This window comes from Leuresthes tenuis, unplaced genomic scaffold (assembly GCF_036924035.1).
Source record: "Leuresthes tenuis unplaced genomic scaffold, fLeuTen1.0.hap1 SCAF_18, whole genome shotgun sequence".
Classification (NCBI taxonomy): Eukaryota; Metazoa; Chordata; class Actinopteri; order Atheriniformes; family Atherinopsidae; genus Leuresthes; species Leuresthes tenuis.
The window spans coordinates 5,634,274-5,641,842 of record NW_027325372.1 but is presented as its reverse complement, the minus strand read 5'-3'; positions in this window follow the sequence as shown (position 1 = coordinate 5,641,842).

The window sequence follows — 7,569 nt, the reverse complement described above, 5'->3', positions numbered from 1 at the left end:
AGTTCAGCCTAAAATCCAACATTTAACAAGGATAACCCTGAATAAATATGTTAAAGTCTGAAGTGTAGTGTATCCGACAATGCAGCAGTAGGTGATGCATTTGGCGTAATTTACCACATAACCCTGCTGTTTTAGCTAACTAAATGAGAAATCCATCGGTTTGTTTTTGAGATAACCTGCTGACAGGCTTACAAAGTAATGACCTGCTTGAAGCATCATAATGACAATGAACCAGGAAATAAGGCTGTTTTTAAAACTGCAGGAACTTAATGATGTGTAACCTGAGGCTCTCCATAGTCTGAATCTTATAGGATTACTTTTTGGGCTTTGGCTTTTCTCTGTTTCTTATTGATGAAATTGTTGAACAAGCACTATCATATTTATATGTGTGCATATTTAGCTTTCCATTATTCCTCATTACTTTAAAAGGTACTACTACAGCAAAAAAACTGAGTTATGCATAGGTATGGTTCTGCAGTGGAAAAGCCCAGATGTCAGCAATCCAATTTTCTTATTTGACAAATGTTTGCTGATGTTTTGCAGTTAAGTGGTCTTCTTTCTGAGGTGGCCAACAATGTATACCAGGTTAAGAAAGTTATCAAGGGATTGGGAAATGTGATTGTGACTCCTAAATGACACAACTTAGTGAGTGTTTCCTCACATATGACAGTGCTGAAAGTGGTGAATGCAACTAACATCCAAAAACTGTGTAAAGATATGACTAAAAAATAACTTTCTTGAAAGGTAACACACTTGACACAGGAGACCTCACAGAGCAAACGCATTGTCATTTCTGCCCTGTCCTTCAGCTGTTATACAGCATCATGGCTCCATGTCTGCACAACCTCCCATCAGCCCCTTAGTCATTGATTTTTTTTTCAGCGAATAACAAGTACAGCCCCATTCGTCCTTGCACCATGACTTTGACATTTATAAGCAGCTGCAAACATATGACTGTGTCACAGGGTGATTTCAGCACCTGCAACATATATCAAAGTAGATTATTTTAAGTAGAATTTATCTTAATAATTAATAGATGTGTATGACAGATAAAAACAGTTCAAATGAACAAGAACTATGGATGGGACAGGGATGAAAGAGTGCAAAGTGTCTCTGAAAGCAGAGATCATTTGGAGCTTGCTGAGTGTGTATGGTTTTGCAAGAACCCTTTGATAGTTTGTTGAGATCTGTTTCCAAAATGAAAGCATCTGGTCCAAATTAATCAAGCGTGAACACCTCTGTACAAATGAGACACACACAGAACCTGGTGGCTCTGGATCACCTGGATTGAGTCTTTAGAGTGCTGGAGAATGCCTGTATCCATAATTAGAAACAAGATCAACAATTCTATCATCACCTTAATTAGGGTCATAAAAGCCTCATTAGTCTAAACCAGCAAGTGGAGTATTTACACCGTTGCATCTAATTTACACTAATGAGAGTTGAATATGGAATGTCAAGTCAAGCTTTCATATGTAACTAAATCCTAGTCATTGACCTGTTTGTGATCAACATTTCAGAGGGTGCTGTAAAACTAAATATCCCCATTGTTATAGTTGATTATCAGATCATTATGATTTCTATCCAACCACAGTACAAGGAGCAGACTGTAAGGAAAGGTCAGGACAGCTCAAGTCAAAGCCTAACAAATCTGAACTCTGACTGGAGCACAATTGAGCACAGCACTGTTGTCCCACACTGTTAATTCACTAAGACCATCAATCCAACTTATTGGGACTCGTACAACAATAGGTGTTTCCCTTTTTAAAGTGTTTCATTTCAATTACTTATTTTTTCTTACTGATTTAAAAGAAAAAAATCCCAAACTATCATTTAAGTCATCTAAAGAAATTCTTTCCACACGGGCCACTTACTTGCTGTTACGTCACCAATTTAGCCAATTTGCTTAGGAAACATGAACATGTCAACATTTCTAATAGCCACGTTTCAATCAATGTTATTTCATGCATGGCTTGAAGTATCAGAGATGTTGTTGGCAACAAAAAAAAGGTTGATGTGCACTGGGGGAGAAGGGAGCACATGGCAGTCTTTTAACTCCCATGGCTCTTCACATGAAAAACTACAGAAACTGTTTGTACTTCTATAGAAAAAAGACATGACATGAAACTCACTGTGACCAGTTTTGCTTTGTTTTGTCTTCTCTCTCGAGGAGTTAACAGCAGTTCTTGGTTTCTGTATCTTTTGGTGTGCGAGGCCTATGTGAGGTACATTTTGTTATCTGCATCAGTCTGTGAAGGTCCACTGGGTCCTTCTGCAGCTGACTGCTTGCAGCCCAAATATTTGTAGATTATAAACTACGCCTGTGCCTGTATTAACCTCTACTCAAAATTTTAAAAATTTTGCACGTTTTCAGAGTCCCAATCTCTTTGCAACCACTGCTCTGTTTATTGATGTCAGCTTTATCACCCACTGCTGACATCACCACCCAGCTTTTTTCACTTTTCACTCTAAGCTGGGCAGGAAATGTGTCTAATGTGCGTTTTCTTTTTACCGTTGGTTCAAAACTGTGCTTATAATTTGCTTGACATTTAAGTTTAAATAGGACTCATGAAAACCGAGTAAACTCCATCTATCAGTGAAAATACATAATTTCTGCCCATGTTCTGATATTTATCCGTCTTAAAGTTCCAGTTTGTAGAATGTAGTGACATTCAGCAACATAAATCACACATACCTCCACCTACTAAAAAACACAATAATGATGGCAAAAAAACAAAGTTAAATCAGTGTTTGGCTTGTTTATTAGGATGGTGTTCCAACAAGGAGAACAACATGTGATGCATTTCCATTTAAATAGTTTTTCCCAAGGTAATGAAAACATAATTCTTCATAACTGAAAACATTAGTGTAGATGGGAATTTTGCCAAAAGATTGCCTGATGTGTTACACACTCAATCATGAGATTGTTTTAGGAAGTGTGCTTGACTAAAATCTTAAATTCATAACGTCCATCTTTCATGTCTCCTTTTAAAAGAGGATTTTGACTCAATTACTGTTAAGTCAAAAATAGTGAATGACCAAATAAGAAAAGCAAATTTCATGGAAGACATGACTGGGTTGAAGCTATACACGAAGCCCCAAGGTGAGGAGAAACACAGAACTGTACGCTTATATCAAAACCAGAGGACTGACCTAAACTTAGTTCTTATTTGACACTTGGTTGTATTCTATTTCTAATTCAAATTATGGCACGTATGGTAAGTAATTCTTCACACATTTAAATGTAAAACATCTCTCACTCTTTTCATAAGACTTGCACTTTACAGTCTTGCGTCTCGATGATTTCTAAGTCAAAATAAGGTTTTACAAGTAAGCACTGAGATGGGGGTTTCTACTTAAGTCTTAATTAAGATAAAAAACTGACATCTGTTTCATCAATGAGGCCACATCTTGAGAACTACAGGTCTAACACAACAAAAACACGATGTGTGATAATAGGTCTGTTAGTAACAAGATTACATTTTTACCATAATGGCTAAAAAAACAGTGTGAGTCACCCTTTCAGGCCACATAAACAGGCTTCACCATGTATTTGCTTGTATCTCTGATGATCTGTGGTACTGTGTCTGTGGGAGGGAGAAGTGCAAGAGGAACCCCGGCTTGACGAAGTGCAGTGAAGACGTCACAGACACGAAGCCTGGGTATTTTGAGCCTCTTTAAGTGGCTGCTGTTTGGAGAGACATACTGTACTGTGCACTTGAGGAGCCTATGAGACAGGAAGTGATGATGGTGGCAGTGGTGAAGGGGGGGCAGCCTGAGAGAGAGCAATAGAGTGAGCAGGGGAATTAGTTTATTATGGAGTGGCAGGCCAAGTAGTGAAGAAAGAAGGAGGAGGAGGAAGTGGTGAGGGGGGCAGGCAAAATGCATATTATGGGATGTTTGCTTTGTCAGGTGGGGGAGGGGGCATCGCAGTCTGGCCTAGGCCTGTTTTTGTGCGCGGCGGTTCCCCCACACCCTTCCACGCGACATCCCAGCCCGACGTGCGCAGATTATGTATGCCGGGGAAATTATATCTATCTTCAAACACAAGAAGGTAGCCAGACCCGAGAAGGGAGGCAACACAAAAGCAGATTGGCAGCTGGGAATTCATCAAAAAAACTTCACTGGCAAACTGTCTCAGCCGCACAGTAAGCACAATACACCCCCTGTCCTCCCAGTAATGTAAATGACTGAGGCAGCGATGGAGCAGTCTGCATCTGTATATGCAGGGACTGGCTTTGTTTATTGTCTCAACTACGGCAGATGCTTTACACTGTGCATATGTGCCAAACCCATTCAGTTAGACAGCAGGGATATTTTGTAACATGATATTGGAGCTGTTGATCAATGTCTTCATCAGTATTGATTAAAAAGTCCTCTAAAATTGCAGCAAAATTGTTTGTCCCAACTGGATTTTTTCTCTCCACCAGGTTGAATGCTGTTCCCACGCTGTCCCACTGGAACCAGTGAGACCATGGCTAGAAATAGGACACAAAACTATTACAACAGACTTGTGACATGCAAAATCTCTATCTCAACTGCAAATGCAATTAAGCAAGCAAGAACTGAGGATCTTTTTGCTCAGCCCGTTGCATTTAAAAAGCTAAAATGAAAATGTTTCTAAGGTGGTACTTTGACCTACAAAACCACATGTTTAGCCTTCAGACACCTTACGTAAATCACTCCAAACACAACACTGATCAGCTGTAAGGTAAGAATGAAAGAATGGTAAAGCACTTTTCTGAAACGACTATAAACCCTTTGATTTACAACTTACATAGTCAGACAATATGGACTACAAACCAATTTTTCTCTAGCACAGCCTTGCCATTGGCCACACTAACATGTGGCTCTATGAATGACAATGCCAGCTGATCAGTTGCTCATATGATCCTGTCTTTGGTGTTCATCAAGCATTTCCTGTGGAGCCTGCAGCAGTTTGACATTTTAAATTTAATTGAAATGTCTCAACAACCTTTGGATGGTTTGCCTCAAAAGTGTGTGTGTGTGTGTGTTTCTCTCACGATTAACTTCAAAAAACCTTCATCAGCATGTTAGAGCTTTAATTTGTCCAGCACTTTGTCCAAATTTCTGCTGAATTCTCATCAGCCTCTGCCTTCATACCAAGTAGCACATTTTACCATGCAAATGATGGTGAACAGATTCTAATAATTTTAATTATTGATGATTCAGAATTCTCAGTTTTCTAAAACAGTAGTAGGATTGGTTGTCATAGCAACATTTTCATAAGGTCACGCATACTCGGAAAAACAGATTTTTCTTCATGTAAACAAGATTAGATTCCAGACTTTAATTGGTCTTGCATGAAGAGATCGGTCGATCCATGACTGTGCTATCAGTTGTGATTGGATCATTTCAGCCAGTAGCTGACATCAGGAAGTTTGGGAGATAGCAAACTCTTGAGCGATGGCCAAACCTGGCCCGGCTGGTCCCCAATTCTGCCTTCTTCCTGTTTGCTTTAACAGTTAAACTGGAGGCATTGTTGTGCAGCAAAGGCAGTGAAACTGCCGAAATCCAGTTGTGTGTCTGACACACTCCCACACTACACACCCACGCTGTTGTTACACCTTTTATTGTGCAATGCCAGCACACCTTTTCAACCCATCAAGACCTGATTCAAAAGAAGAACACCTGCTCCTGTGTTAAGAGAGGTGATACCTTAGGTCTTAATGTGCACAAGACATAGAGCAATCACTGGGGAAAAAGGGCTGTAGTTTTGCATTTCGAGAGAATGGAAAAATAACTTGATGGAAGCCCTTTAGTCATGTTGTCAGTTAATTAGCTTAAAAAGTGAAGATGCGATAAAAATATTAATGACTTTTCTCTCAGTTATCTCTGATTTTGCTCATAAACAAGGCACGGCTGGATAAATGACACAGCTGAAAGGCAGTGGGATGAAAAAGTCAAACTTCATGTTTGAACTTCACACCATGACAGCCTTCTGGGACATCCAGACAATCCTAATGTACCAATCTCCTTTCTTTTTTTGTTATTTCCATCTGTCAGCCTCCCGCTGCTGTACATTATCTCATACAGCAGACATGTTGAGGCTGATCAAATCTATTTGCACTTTATCTGGTGCAGCTTCAAAGCATGGACTGGAGGGGGGGATAGGTGAAGCGCTGATGATGTCTGAGCTGGGGGTGGGTGGGGGTGGTGGGGCAGTCAAGAAGTATTATGGTATGCATTTTAACTTACATGGTAATCTGACCCTGCCTGTAGCTTTCCTCTCTCCGCCACCCCTCTGCTAATCTCCATGACGACTAGCAGAACAGAAGCACTATTATGGTCTGTAGCCTCCCCCCTCCACATCCACCTCCTCCTTTTTCCTTTTTGCCTCAGAAATGATATTATTGTCATTATGAGATATGCAATTCTGCAAGTGGCAGTGAGGTGTGGGAGGGGCATCAAGAGCTGTGCACAAGGTTTCTATGACAACTGCCCCCAGTATGCTTCTGATTGGTGATTATGGGATGTTACCCCCCCCCCCCCCCCAACCCATACCCCTCATCCCTCATCCTACACCCCCCCCACCCCCCCCCCCCCACCCACTCCTCTCCAAATTCACACATGAACACTGTGTCCATAGTCAAGAAAGGAGATGAGTGGGGGAGGGGGGAAGATTCAAAGCAGGGGGTCGAAAGAAAAAAAAAGAGGCAGAAATGGAAAGAAAAGAAACACAGAGAACTTGTTTTTTAGCCATTTTTATGCTGGTCCGTGCGTAAGACATGAAGTGATTGAGGAGTATGAAGACAAAGGAAAAGAAAGAGAGTCAGAATGAAGGTGTGCTGAGTCAGAATAGGCTGTAGACCAAAGGGAAGTCACCTCAAGCAAAAGCCGAGGAGGACAGCTTGGAGCGGGTTTAAAGCCAAAGAGTCAGGGCACTGCAACAATATGCTGACATTAATAATTTGTGAGGAAATTCATGGATCCTCCAGAGATTAAAACAGCCTCATAATGTTACTAACGTTGAGGAAAAATGATGCAATGACGGCTGTGTGCATTGCGACATCATGATAAATCCCACTGCAGCGGTCACCACTGAACAACACTCTATTTCCTGCACAATAAGTCATTCATAATGAGAGAATGAAGCACACTCACCTTGGGAAATTACCACCAGCTATCATCTGTGCTTCTTTGTAAGAGTCCCCCCCAAACCGTTTTTGTCATCCATACTCTACAGATTATGCTGTATGTTGGAAATGTAGAAGTATACCCCTGCATGTGCTTTTGATCTGAGGCTCTTTTTGATAAATCATCAATTTTATGAGATGCTAACCTGAAAAATGTTACAGAAGGAAAGACAGGATGGTGTTGGAAAAGCTGTGAAATGTTTTGCAATGTAATTGCAGTCTGGTTTCAAACAGAAAGTCTGGAACTTGGGTTTATATGGTGTAATTGCATTACAAGGTAAAGGAACATTTAAATAAAAAAGCAGTCAGCAGTGTAAATGATGATGTAAACTGCAAACTAAAATAATTCATACATGTAGGTCTGCTATCTGGTAGCCTCTATAAGTGACATTCTTGCTACTGGAAATACAAA